Genomic DNA, 14549 nt, shown 5'->3' with positions numbered 1-14549 from the left:
CAACGTTTTTATTTCTGAAAACGGGTATTATTACCAAAAAGGGGGGATTTTCAGTCTTACTTTTTTTTGCGAAAACTAGTTAAAAATTTTTTTTGTTAAAACATAGGGAAACAGTCTGTCTTATCACGTAATTTTTGTACTTTACATTTTTTGTTTTGTTAACATATCAATATCTTATCAAATTTTAATCGTGTCTACCTGTGGAAAAAGGGGTCGGGAAAAGACTGTGAACACAAACGGTCTCCAGTATTTTGAAACAATTGCGTGGTGGACCAAAGAAGGAACGAAAAGGTTTGGTTCTGATATTAAAATTCCATTTTCTTCTGCTATAAAAATTTTTTTAAAGGGAAAAATATCTTTTAAACTGTATTCTTAATTTGGTTTGTAGGGTCCTGGGGGCCCAATTTGCAGCATCCCCTGCTGAGGCCTAGGGGAAAACGCCAACTATTGGATGAAACTCTTCTCGTTTTGTAAGTATGGAAAAATTTCTCCCCAAAAAAGGGGGCTCTTTCAGTTTCCCGATTAAAGGGGACTTAAAAACTTTTTTAAAACAGGGTAATTCTCAAACCCATTTTGGCCAAACGGGAAAAACGGGTAGTGCATATTGAGAATTAAAGTGATAAATCTAGACATACAAACACGGGAATTGAAATTTACCAACTGTATTTTTGACAATTTTTGTAATCTGCTGAGAAGTCTAGATACATCCCCTTTCTGATAAAGGCTACCACTCTTCTTCCAAGGAAAACCGGGGGCCCCCCTAACATCTTGTAAAAGATTTTTGCCTTTTTTAAAAACCCCCTTTTTCAAATAAACTTTTCCCTACATTTCCTCCCTTTTCTTTGATCTCCAATTTCCCCACTCAAAAAAAAACACCAACCCCACCTTTCCCCAGGGCATGGTCAGATCACGGGCCATATGTGAAAAAGTTGAGGAAGCCCGATGTGAGGATCTTCCATTTTAAATGTCCTTGTCTTTATAAACCCCCATTTCAAGAAATATGTGGTTTTGACCTCTTTAACCCAAAAAAAAGCTATTGAACCGGGCTTCACCAAGAAGGAAAGGCCCCCCTACGGAGACGGGGGGCTGTGCTTCCCCCCTGGGTAACATGGGGTTCCACGAACGCGTGAGTAAGGCTGAGCCATGGCACGAGGGTTTTTGGAAAGTCAGCAGGGGGGTACTTGGAAAAACAACGTAAGGGAACATCAAGGGCTGTTTAAACATGGGGGGAACTTCTATATTCAGAGGCGACGGGCACTCTGGTCAAACTCCGCTGACATCTAAAGGCCTGTGTTTGCCCAAGGAAGGGGAAAGTTTTGTCACCAAGACGACTGTACCCAGAAACATCAATACTATTTTAAAATTTTATTTGTTTTAAAAAACAAAAAGGCAAGATTTTTCCCAATTTGACCCATCCACGCTTGGCCTAAACCCAGCAGGAAAGGGGGCCAGCCAACCCCCGTTTTCAACGCAAATTGAAAACCCGGGTCGAAAATTTTATAAAAAATGAGTTTTTTTTTTTTTTTACCCGGACCCACTGTGCGCAGTTGTTTTCAAACGGGAGGGGTTCAAGAGCGCCCCTGTCGGGGAATTTTTAAAAATTTTGCGCAAAATGAAACTTTTTTTTCACGGCCCCCGGGGGCTTTCCCCCCCGCTTCTTTTCTCTAAACCCACCCGCCGGCGCTTCGGATGACCGGGGAATTACAGACCGTCCGTCGCTTCGTGCCACTCTTTTGAAAAGAGGGAGGTGGCGCGCGGGCGGGTAGTGTGAAACCTTTCAGTTCATGTAGTGACTCCTCTCGGGGGGCAGTGACGCGTTGCATCCATGCGTAGACCTCCGAAAAAGACAGCTAGGAAACCCCTAAACTCTGTCAAGCCAGAGCCCAAAATGGCCTCGCTCTGTCAGCGGTCTGAATGAATCCACCATTCGGGGGGATGACATGCCCGACAATTAAAACTCCCACCTGGGACAACAAGAGGGGAGATTTAGGTGCAAAAATTTGTAAATATGAAAAATCGGGTAAACACCCCTGGCTATACACCTATTATACTAAAATTAATATTATATATATATATATTTTAATAATTATTTTTAAAAACCCTTTACGCAACTTTGGGGGCCCAATTGTGCTCTCTAACCTCTTGCTCTTAATTAACTTAAAAATTAAATTTTATTTTTTTAAAATGAAAAAATAGCTTTATTTTCAAAAAAAAGAAAAAACGTAATGGGCCGAGGTGGGGGCCAACTTACGGGGCCTTGCACAAAGGTTAAAGGTTTAGAATTATGATTGTGGTTCTCATTTTTAATTTCAGGTCAAAGTTGTCCCTAAACCCTTTTTAAAACTTGGGTCCCGGGCCCCACCCCAGGGACCCCTGGCCCTTCACCCCACCCCCAAAAATCTTCTCACTTTTGCTGCAATGCTATTTCCTTCTTGGGGGTTCTTATTTTGGCACTTTGGGGGTGGGTCAGTTCTTATTTATAGAAGTTAATAATGTAAATCTGAAAGCCCTAAAAACCGTTATTTCAAAACAAAGGCCCTAACCCTACGTTTTTTCCCTATCATTAAAACTTTATTTTTCCTTTTTTTTGCAAAAAAACTCTCCAAAATGCATTTAAGGGTTTTTTTTTTAAATTTTTTTCCGGGGGGGGCATCCCCAAAAACCCCCCCCAGGAGCCCCATTCCCCCCACAAAAACCAAACCCCAAATTTTAAAACCCCCAAAAGGTTTAAAGACCAAAGAAATCCCTTGTCGCCCCAAAAATTGGGTTTTGGCCCCCCCCCAAATCTCACCCCAAAGGTTTTTGGAAAATTTGGTCAGCCCTGTTAATGGTAAAAAAAAAAAATAGGTTAAAATTTTTTAAATATTGTACCCAGAAATTCCAAAAAAACTTTTAAAATACGTATGCAACTCAAATGTAGTTGTGACTTTACTTTGGGATTTTCTTCATTAGAAAACATTGTACTGCTACATTTTTGACCCGAGGGAAAATTTTCTGGTAACAAATTTTGGAGCCCCTACTCGGGGGGTAAGCGGCCAAACCCACCCAAAGGGGGAAAATTTTGGGGTTTTAATCCCCGGGCCCCGCAGTCCCTATTGGAAATGTTTTTGGAAAACACGGGGCCCCAAATTGCCCTGTGCTTTCGGGCCCTGGGGGGGGTGAATGTTTGTCTGTAAAGCAAAATGGCACCTTGTAAAGGCAAAACCTCAACCCCCAGTATTAATGTTTGTAAAAGGTTTCCCGGGTTTTGGAGCTAGAAATTTTTTCATTTGAAAATTTTTAGAAAATAAATTATCTGAGAGAAAAAAACGTTTTAAAAAAAGAAAAAGTTATCCCCCTGATCGCAAAAAAAAAAACCTTTTATAAAAAAAAAAGTTTCCAAAAAGGATACCACTAGCAAAAAAACTCTCTCAAAAAAACTTTTTAAAAAATCTCAAATATATGTTTTTTTCTATCGTGGGTAAAAAAAATTTTTCCACAAAAAATTTTTTTTTTTTCTCCCCAAAACGTTTTTTTTCTCGCTCTCAAAACCAAAGTCTTTTTCTCTCGTTCATTTTTTTCTCTTATCGGGGGTTTTTTCTCCCATGTGGGAAAAAAGTGTCATGAGCGGGGTTTTCCGGTTCCTATTTTCCAGTTGGGGGGGGCCCCCGTCTTTTCTTGGGGGGTCTATCTGAATCCCGCCCCATTGTTTACCATCAAATATAAAAACTAGAAAACCATCCCTTTTTTAAAAAACCTTTATTTTTTTTATTAAATTTTTTTATTTAAAACTTTATTTAATTATCTAAACTTTTTTAACATCAAACGGAAACACTGGGGGTGGCCCAGGGGCCCTGCAGCCGCAGACGGGCCCTGATCAGGGGGGCTCGGCCCCGTTGGGAAAAATTTTCCAGAAAGCTTTTTCTGCCCAACCTTTACCTGATCGGGGCTCCAGCGGGGGGCCCGAAATTTCTCCAGACTGCTTATTTGCTATCAGTGTGATAACTTTTTCTCTCAGATCATTTATTTTCTTGCTTGTAATAAAGAAACAAATCTAGCTCCATACCAGTAATATGTAAAAGTGCTTTGAGTAGTCGTTAAAACTGGAAAAGCGCTATATAAATACAGTACATTTAAACTGCAGATTTCAATTTTTCCTCACAAAATTATTGATCATTAGCTTTTGGCTAGGTCTAGTTCTTCAACTGCCTACACCAACATTCAAAGTCTGGGACCCAAGACGAGCAGTCTTCTTTTTTTCCAGAGTTAGGAAGAGAGGTTTTACCAGGTCAGGCTCCAACACAACATTATGTTCTACCTTCTGCGTGGAGAATTTTCAGTTCACAGAAATCTACACAATAAAGGCTTTTGTTTGACATCTATTGTCTGCAAAATAAATAGTTTTGTACGATATTTTATTGAGTTTCCTGTTAGTTAAATGCTGAGTCCGTTTACCTGCGTATGACACCTTTAGCAAATTCAGGTCTCCATGTTCAACCGGATAACCGGACTCACTCACACAGATTTCTGCCTTTTTTAGAGAAATTAGAAGAAATACAAATAATCAACACATATGATTTTACAAAAAGGTTGACTCACATCAATCATATCACATCCTTGTTTTTATTCAGGTGATGAACTCAGTGCCCGCCCTGGCCAAGGCTATCTATGAGAGGATGTTCTTGTGGATGGTCATTCGTATTAACCAGATGTTGGACACTAAACAAGCAAGACAGTTCTACATTGGTGTCCTGGATATTGCTGGTTTTGAAATCTTTGACGTAAGCTTCATTTTCAACAATAAAGAAGCTCATACTTTTCATGACAGAATCATTCTTATTGGCCTGCAAGAAATTATACTGATGATTGTCCCCTCACAGTTCAACACCTTGGAGCAGCTGTGCATCAACTTCACCAATGAGAAACTGCAACATTTTTTCCCAACCCCACCATGTTTGTCCTGGAGCAAGAGGAGTACAAGAAGGAGGGTATTATCTGGGAGTTCATTGACTTTGGCATGGACTTGGCTGCTGCTTGAGCTCATTAAAAAGGTAACACTTCATTTGGGGATAATATATAATTTTTTGGAAATTTTGATTTATCACCTAATGACACCTAATCACTTAACTGTATTTCTCTGAACTTTTTCAAGCCCTGGGATTTTCCCTCCATCCTTGAAGAGGAGTGCATGTTCCCCAAGGCCCACAGCCCAATCCTTCAAGAACAAGCTGTATGCCCAGCATCTTGGCAAAAACAAAGCATTTGAGAAGCCAACCCCCCAAAGGGAAAGGAAAGTTGAGGCCCACTCTCCCGGTGCACTACGCCGGTACCGTGGACTACAAATCACTGGCTGGCTGGCCCAGAACAAGGTCCACTGAATGACTCCGTCGGGTCAGCTGTACCGAAATCCCCAGTGAAACTGCTGGCATCTGCTTCCTGCTGTTGTTGAGGGTATGATAGTAACTACAGTAAACTAAAACATGTGTTAGGCTATACTGTATATTTTTAAGTAACTGTAGCAGGTGTTAATGTACATTTATTTGTCATGACAAAACATGTCTAATTAAAGATTTCAACAGATACTACCAAGAAGGGAGGCAAGAAGAAGGGTGGTTCTATGCAGACTGTCTCTTCACAGTTTAGGGTAATGTTGCAAACTTATCTTGTATACAGTATTTATGAATATATCTCTCTGGTTATGTTCAAACTCACAATTGGTACATGTCATAAGACTCCCCATTTTGGATCTACAGGAGAACTTGGGCAAGCTGATGACTAACTTGAGGAGCACCCATCCTCACTTTGTGCGCTGCCTGATTCCCAATGAGTCAAAAACTCCAGGTACATAGAGAATATAATGTCAAGAGATCTATTGAGGAGTGGTTTTGTTTTGGTGATATGGTTTATTTTATTTGTTTGCTTATTTAGCTAAAGTCTATTTAGCCAAAGAAGTAATTAAGAAATATATTTTACACAGGTCTGATGGAGAACTTCCTGGTCATCCACCAGCTCAGGTGTAACGGTGTGCTGGAGGGTATCAGAATCTGCAGAAAAGGTTTCCCCAGCAGAATCATCTATGCTGACTTCAAGCAGAGGTATTAATGGATATTTTAATAAAATTGTGATACAGCTTATTAAAAGGAAATGACCCCATTGCCCCTTTAACTCTCATAAAAAGGAAACCAAGGTGCTGAATGCCAGTGTCATCCCGAGGGCCAGTTCTTTGACAACAGAGGCTTCAGAGAAGCTGGTTTGGGTCAATTGATGTTCCACATGATGAGTAAAAATTCGGGACACACAAAGGTAAAACCCTTGCCCCTCTTTTTTTACTGTAGAAAATGCCCAAAAGGGTTTTAGGTTGTTCGACAGTGTTTGATTGTTTTCAGTTAATTATAAATGTATTAAATATGTTAATAATAAAGCTAAATATCTTTTAAACTACTTAAGTGATTGTAGAGGTTGGTGCTAAGGAATAAGTGATTTATTTTTTAGATAGGGCCAGAGCAGTCTGCATGTAGCCATTATCAAAACACCTTCACCTTAAAAGTCCTAAACCAGCGGGTGGTGAAAATGTTTTTTAAGTTTATTTTATTTTGTGTTTGATCAGGTGTTCTTCAAGGCCGGTCTGCTGGGTGTCCTGGAGGAGTAAAGAGATGAGAAACCGGGTCATCTCTTGTCACCAGACTCAGGCTTGGCCCGTGGCTATGTCATGGGGAAAGGGTTTGTGAAGATGACAGAGAGGAGGCATGTTGAAACAGCTCATTCTAAATCATGGTATTACAAATCCCCCAACAACAATGTTTACAACAGCTTTTTCTGTCTGTAGGGAAGCCATATATACCATCCATACACACCCGCTCATTCATGAATGCAAACACTGGCCATGGATGAAGGTGTACTACAAGATCAGCCTCTGTTGAAGACTGCTGAAATGAGAAGGAGTGGCAAATAGGAAGGAGAATTATGATAAGATGAAGACTGCTTGGCCGCTGCCCTGGCCAGAAGAAGGAACTGGAGGAGAAGATGGTGTCCCTTATGCAGGAGAAATGATCTGCAGCTGCAAGTAGCATCTGTAATACACACATCAGACAGTTGTGCTTTTCCTGTTTTTTAAAGTGATTGTTCTAACATCTGTTTTTATGAAAACAAAATAAACTAGGAATCAGAAAATCTGAATGATGCTGAAGAGAGATGGAGGGACTTACAAGAGTAAGATTCGATGGAGGCCAAACTCAAGAGACAACTGAGAGACTGGAGGATGAAGAAGAAATCATGCTGAGCTCATTTCCCAAGAAGAGAAAGCTGGAGGATGAATGCTCTGAGCTCAAGAAGGATATGTTTGACCTGGAGCTTACCTTGGCCAAAGGGGGAAAAAGAGAAACATGCCACAGAGAACAAGGTTCGTAATATATAATCTGTCCATCAGATCAATTATAATTATAATGATCATCATTTAAAACAAGATCTTCTTGCACCTTAGGTGAAGAACCTGCCCGAGGAGAGGGCCCCTCTCAGGATGAGAGCATTGCTAAGCTGCCCAAGGAAAAGAAAGCCCTTCAGGAGCTCATCAGCAGACTCTGATGACCTGCAGGCAGAGGAAGACAAAGTCACACTCTGACCAAGGCCAAGCCCAAAGCTTGAGCAGCAAGTGGATGATGTAAGTTTAAAAAAGTCTCTGGATTGGCAAAGCAGTATTCTACTTGAATATATACATATATGTGTGTATAATGATAAGTAAACACTCATCTTATTTCTTAGCTTGAGGGTTCTCTGGAGCAAGAGAAGAAGCTCCGTATGGACCTTGAGAGAGCTAAGAGAAAGCTTGAGGGTGATCTGAAACTGGCCCAGGAATCCATCATGGATCTTGAGAATGAGAAGCAGCAGTCTGATGAGAAGATCAAAAAGTAACTGTGTTTGAATTTGTACACCATGCTCTCTTTAAAAAGAAATGTGGTCAACTGCATTAACTCTGTATTTTATCTCACAGGAAGGACTTTGAAATCAGTCAGCTCCTTAGCAAAGTTGAAGATGAGCAGTCACTGGGTGCTCAGCTTCAGAAAAAGATCAAGGAGCTCCAGGTGACATATGGTTTACAAAAAACATTCCTGCAAATTTTTTCCAATTTGGTTTAAAAATAAGCATGGACTAAAAGAAAATAAAATCATATTCAACAGGCTCGTATTGAGAACTGGAGGAGGAGATTGGGGCTGAGCGTGCGCTCGTGCCAAGGTGAGAAGCAGAGAGCGCCCTCTCAGGGAACTTGAGGAGATCAGTGAGAGGCTGGAGGAGGCCGGTGGAGCCACTGCTGCTAATTGAGATGAACAAGAAGCGTGAAGCCGAGTTCCAGAAGCTCCGTCGTGATCTTGAGGAGTCCCTTTTGCAGCATGAAGCAACGCTGCTGCTTTTCGCAGAAGCAGGTGACAGCGTTTCTGAGTTGGGAGAGCAGATCGACAACCCCAGCGTGGGAAAGCAGAAGCTTGAGAAGGAAAAGAGTGAATACAAAATGGAGATTGATGACCTCTCCAGCAACATGGAGAATGTTGCTAAATCAAAGGTACACAATGCATTACATGCTATTTTATTACTTCAAATTAGTATTGTCAAAAAATGTACTTAATATTATAAATAAATCCTGATCAGTGATCTCATTTCTATTCACTCATTAGGGAAATCTTGAAAAGATGTGCCGTACTCTTGAGGACCAACTCAGCGAACTGAAGACCAAGAATGATGAAAATGTCCGTCAAATCAATGACACAAGTGCACAGAGAGCACGTCTCCTGACAGAAAATGGTATCTACAAGCTATCAGTTAATGATCTGTTGTGAATGTTATTAAGAAACGTGACAAAAACTAATGCATTGTGAAAAAATAAGGGAACTTCACCACTGTGGGATGAATAAAGTATTATATAATCTAATCTAATCTAATCTAATCTAATCCAATCTAATCTTTCACACAAGGTGAGTTCAGCCGTCAAGTTGAAGAGAAAGAAGCTCTTGTCTCCCAGCTGACCAGAGGCAAACAGGCATACACACAGCAGATTGAGGAGCTGAAAAGACATGTTGGAGGGTTAAGGTAAGAAAACTGTTGCTGTTTTATTTGTATTTCGTTTGGGATTTGGAATGTTGAAATTCAACCATATGTCTTAACCAGGCCAAGACGCTCTTGCCCCGGACTGCAAACACCGCCATGACTGTGATCTGCTGAGGGAGCAGTTTGAGGAGGAGCAAGAGGCCAAGGCTGAGCTGCAGCGGTGGAATGTCCAAGGCCAACAGTGAGGTGGCTCAGTGGAGAGCTAAGTATAAACTGGGTTTCTATCCACGTACCGAGGAGCTTGAGGGAAACCAGTGAGTTACATTTAAACAAGTCAATGGCCAGTGTATAGTTTTTAACTCAACTTTGGAGCAAACATTTGACTGTTTTGCCTTCACATGTTCATCTAGATTAAAAAGAAAAAATGACTAGCCATTAATAACAACATAAACTGATTATAAATTGTCCATCCCACTTTTCTGAAATCTCTAAGTTGAAAATACTCACTACACTAAGAATAAAAGGCTTCTTTCTTACCTTTTTCAAACAGGAAAAAGCTGGCTCAGCGTCTTCAGGAGGCTGAGGAGCAGATTGAGGCAGTGAATTCCAAGTGTGCTTCTCTTGAGAAAACCAAACAGAGGCTACAGAGTGAAGTGGAGGACCTCATGATTGATGTGGAGAGGGCCAATGGGCTTGCTGCAAACCTGGACAAGAAGCAGAGGAACTTTGACAAGGTAGCATTGTTTATTTTGTGTGGACCAGCAATACAAACAATAAAATATATATGTATTTGTCTTCCCAATTCTATATAATAAACTGAACAGTATAAATGGTGTTATTCAGGTGTTGGCAGAGTGGAAACAGAAGTATGAGGAGGGTCAAGCAGAGCTCGAGGGAGCACAGAAGGAAACTCGTTCTCTCAGCACGGAGCTGTTCAAGATGAAAAACTCTTATGAGGAATCTCTGGATCAGCTGGAGACCATGAAGCGTGAAAACAAGAACCTGCAACGTGAGTTCTCTATTATCTAATAGTTACATTGTATTCAACACTTCTTACACATGTTAGAATTAAGTGTTCATGTTTTACATTGTAAGGCTTAACAATATAAAACACATGTATCTCTCTGCAGAGGAGATCTCAGATCTGACTGAACAGATTGGTGAGACTGGCAAGAGCATCCATGAGCTGGAGAAGTCCAAGAAGCAGGTGGAGACCGAAAAGACTGAGATCCAGACAGCTCTTGAGGAGGCTGAGGTACGTTTATTTCTGTGGATGTCTTCTGAGAAAAATCCCAATCATGGACAAAGGTTTAAAGGCAGAGATCAACATTAAATTTTTTGATATCATCAGGGAACTCTGGAACACGAGGAGTCTAAGATCCTGCGTGTCCAGCTGGAGCTCAACCAATTAAGGGTGAGGTGGACAGGGAAATTGGCAGAGGAAAGATGAGGAGATGGAGCAGATCAAGAGGAACAGCCAGAGGGTGATAGACTCCATGCAGAGCAATCGGATTCTGAGGTCAGGAGCAGGAACGGGTGCCCTGAGAATCAAGAAGAAGATGGAGGGAGACCTGAATGGATGGAGATTCAGTGAGCCACGCCAATCGGGCCCGGCTGCTGAGCCCAGAAGCAGCTGAGGAAAGTGGAGGCCACACTGAAAGGGATTTTTAGACACCGAGCTGTTTGCACCAACTAGGATCAGTGCAGTACATTGTGACATTCATTTGAAAACTTTCTTGTATTGTTTCACTAGGGTGCACAACTGCACCTTGATGATGCTGTCAGAGCACAGGAGGAGGTCAAGGAACAAGCTGCATGGTGGATCGTAGAAACGGTCTGATGGTAGCTGAAAATTTAGGAAATTAGAGCTGCTCTGAAAAAGACGGAGAGAAGTCGCAAAAACTGCTGAGCAGGAGCTGGTGGGTGCCAGTGGGGGTGTTGGACTTCTGCACTCTCAGGTGAACAAGCCTAATCTTTTCTTCAAAAATTCAAAATCTAATGACATTTTAAAAAACTGAAAAATCAGGGATGTGATGACTAAGTGCCTAAAAATTTTGCCTTTTGAACACAAGCCTCTGAATTCCCAAGAAGAAGCTTGAATCTGACCTGGTCCAGGTCCAGAGTGAAGTGGATGACACTGTTCAGGAAGCAAGAAATGCAGAGGAGAAGGCCAAGAAGGCCATCACTGATGTAGGTGTACATTTCATTCGTTCCAAACCAAAGTTGTTGTTTTTTGTTGGATAAAAGGGGGGGGTTCCAGGGTGAGCAGGCAACAGATCCAGGTTCAGCAGCCTCTACGACAGATGCGGAGTGACCAATTTAAGATAAATGGGGGGTGCTAATAACAGTAATTACAAGTGCAGGTGTACAGCTATCCATATTTACGACAGCAGTGAGTAAATTGCACTTTGAAACTGAAAGGGTGCCAAAAAAATGAAGTTACAGAATGTTGCTTAAAAGCAGGATGACCCTTGCTCCACCTGGCTTATTCTTTGTTATGGTGCTGGAAGCATCAATAATTCCAAATTGATAGAAGAAATATTTTGCACAATGCCTATAGTGCATTGTTCTAATAGTGTGGGTATCTATTTTATCAAGATTTTTTTGATCAACAATATTTGCTGTCTCATCTAGGCTGCTATGATGGCTGAGGAGCTGAAGAAGGAGCAGGATACCAGCTCCCACCTGGAGAGGATGAAGAAGAACCTGGAGGTCACTGTTAAGGACCTGCAGCACCGCCTGGATGAGGCTGAGAACCTGGCCAAAGGGTGGCAAGAAGCAGCTCCAGAAACTGGAGTCCAGGGTAAGAAAGAAAGAAATAATTTCCAGAGCGAACTTTACTTTTTAAATTAAAAAAATTTGTATTCTAATGCTTATTGTTCATTGAAGGTTTGAACTGGAGGCAGAGGTTGAGGCTGAGCAGAGACGTTTGGGGGAGATGCCATTAGGTGTCCGCAAATATGAAGGAGGGGGAAGGGGCTCACCTATCAGGTACAGTCACTTTGATAGTTAACATGTAAACAACTTAACATGGGTAATTACCAAAAACATGTATTTAATTTTAAATAAACTTCAACCCGACTGAGGAGGACAAGAAAAATGTTGCCAGTGCAGGATCTAGTTGACAAGTTTCAGCTTAAAGCAAGGCCCACAAGAGGCAGGCGAGGAGGCGGTAAGGACAATATATAGATTTACACTGACAGCTTCATACTGTGGCAGATTTATTTTCAATTGAAAATTACCTTTGGTATTTTAGGAGATTCAAAAATGTCAATCTCTATGGTTTTTCAGGAGGAGCAGGCCAATTCTCATCTGTCCAAGTGCAGGAAGGTGCAGCATGAGCTGGAGGAGGCTGAGGAGCGCGCTGACATCGCAGAGTCCCAGGTCAACAAGTTGAGAGCGAAGAGCCGTGACTCTGGCAAGGTAAACATACAATTCAAATTTTAACTTTAATTTAATCAAAACATTTATCAGACTGAAAGTTACTGTCAGTTAGATATGTTTGAAATTAAGTTGATCAAACCTTTTTATTTTTTTTAGGGTAAAGAGGTAGCTGAATAAAGAAAACTACCTAATCAGCTGTTTCTAATCATATAATATGATGTGAGATATGCTGTAAAAATAAACATTTTCCATGTCACATTGTTAAATTGCTGTCTGGCTGCTTTTTTCTTGTATTATTTTTCTCAAAATATAAGTGTCAGACCATCCAGAAATCAGAAGTCAATATGTCTAAGGCAGGGGTCTTGAACAGGGGGTACTCAGAGTCAATGTAGGGGGGCCTCCAAGTTAATGTTAAGTTTTTTCAAAAGTTGATAAATCCACCATATTATTAGCAAATATAAATCCCCACCGATGATAAGCTTACTGGCCTATAGGTAAGGTATTCACTAAGACAGCCAGCCACATATAGTTAATTAATTAACTAAGCCACTGTGCTACATGTTTGTTTCAATATTAAATCATGAATTATAAAATCAGTTAGTGGTTAGTTGGAAATACAAGCATTGTCTTGAGTGGCCTTGGTCTTGGTCTTGAGTGAGTGATATATATATATATATATATATATATATATATATATATATATAGACCTATCATATGGGTTTAGAAGACACAGGGTATGAGACATGTCCCCACACTTTCCATGACAGTGCACTCTGTCCCCCACACTTACAACACCTTTGTTGTTGATTTGAACGCACCATAAGTAGGAGAGTGTGCACTTTACTCAGGTTGCATCAGTTGATTAATAGACTCATATAGATAAAGGCAATAATAAAATAATATATAATAAAATATATACCAAAAATATAGGGAGGAAAATGTAGGCTATTAAATGCAATAATTAAGATCAGCATATTAGATGGAATATTGGCATTAGAATGTGCCAGAGGCCACCAAACTTGGGCTACTGCAGCCAAAGATTTAGCTTGGTGTTTCCATCAATCATGAATTAAATGTAGGCTACTCGGTGACGAGTGAAGATGTGAGTTGCGCATGCGTCACTTTGCAACAAGTAACATACAAGATGCTAACAAGACACTTCTGTAATGTCACCATTATAGTAAAACTGTACCTGCTTTACGAAGTTTGTTAACTGCTGGCTACAAGTTAGCAATCAAACACAATAGGGTTGTAACTTGAATGGTGTTTTGAGCTAACGTTAGCAATCAAACAACCATAGATAGCTAAAACGTGTTTGAAATGACTGCTAGCTTAGCATAGCTACAAGCTAGCAATCAAAAACAACAAAGGCTGTCACTTGAATGGCTTTTGAGCTAACATAAGCAATCAAACAATCATAGATAGCTAAAACGTTTTTGAAACGATTTACATCTTCTGTTATTGTTTGTAATGAGAGAAAAGATTATTATTTCATGGATTTCACAAATACCAGAATGACACGCTATGCCCTAAACTGTTTAAATTCGAGCATGCGCAACTCACATCTGCAATCGACCAGTCTGACTCAACTCTCATCGGGTATGGCTTAAACCGTTTAAATCTGAGCATGCGTGACTCAAATCTGCACTCAACTCACATCGGGGAGTGACACTCCTAAATAATCGGTGTCCCCCTCACTTTGGAAATTACCACCACACCCCTATATTTATCTGGCTGTTGTCTTGTTTGCTAAACGCCGCCATAATAACTCTAAGAAGACAAAAAAGAGAAGGAATAAAAGCGGGCACCAGTGGGAAGCAGCAGTGCACTAGTGTCTAGCTAGTTTGCCGGTGTTATGTGCCTTCTGGTTTTTCCACCTACTGGTTTCCAAGCCTATCCAGATGCCGTGTAAACCTATCAATGGCTACCCACGTTGACAGATTCGCTACTTATTTATAAACATTTTACTGGCCTTTGCATGTGACACATCAATATAACTGTACTGAACTGAATATTTTCGCACTATATTACTACAACATTCTACCGCGTGAAAATGTGAATGTAAAAGAAATTAGGATGATCCTTGTCGTGCTGGATTTGAACGCTCCTCAGCTTTGCTATCCACTATACTATCAATAACCACATCAACT

General features: G+C 40.7%; 2 pseudogenes; both read left to right on the top strand.

Annotated features, from left to right (window-relative positions):
- Window positions 1-4556: 4556 nt before the first annotated feature.
- On the top strand, window positions 4557-11910 carry LOC116693522 (myosin heavy chain, fast skeletal muscle-like; annotated as a pseudogene).
- A 65-nt stretch (window positions 11911-11975) lies between these two features.
- LOC116693521 (myosin-7-like) lies at window positions 11976-12660 on the top strand (annotated as a pseudogene).
- The last annotated feature ends 1889 nt before the right edge of the window (window positions 12661-14549 follow it).

This window comes from Etheostoma spectabile, chromosome 8, assembly GCF_008692095.1.
Source record: "Etheostoma spectabile isolate EspeVRDwgs_2016 chromosome 8, UIUC_Espe_1.0, whole genome shotgun sequence".
Taxonomy (NCBI): domain Eukaryota; kingdom Metazoa; phylum Chordata; class Actinopteri; order Perciformes; family Percidae; genus Etheostoma; species Etheostoma spectabile.
The sequence above is the reverse complement of the archived record's forward strand: the minus strand, read 5'-3'. Positions and strand labels throughout refer to the sequence as shown.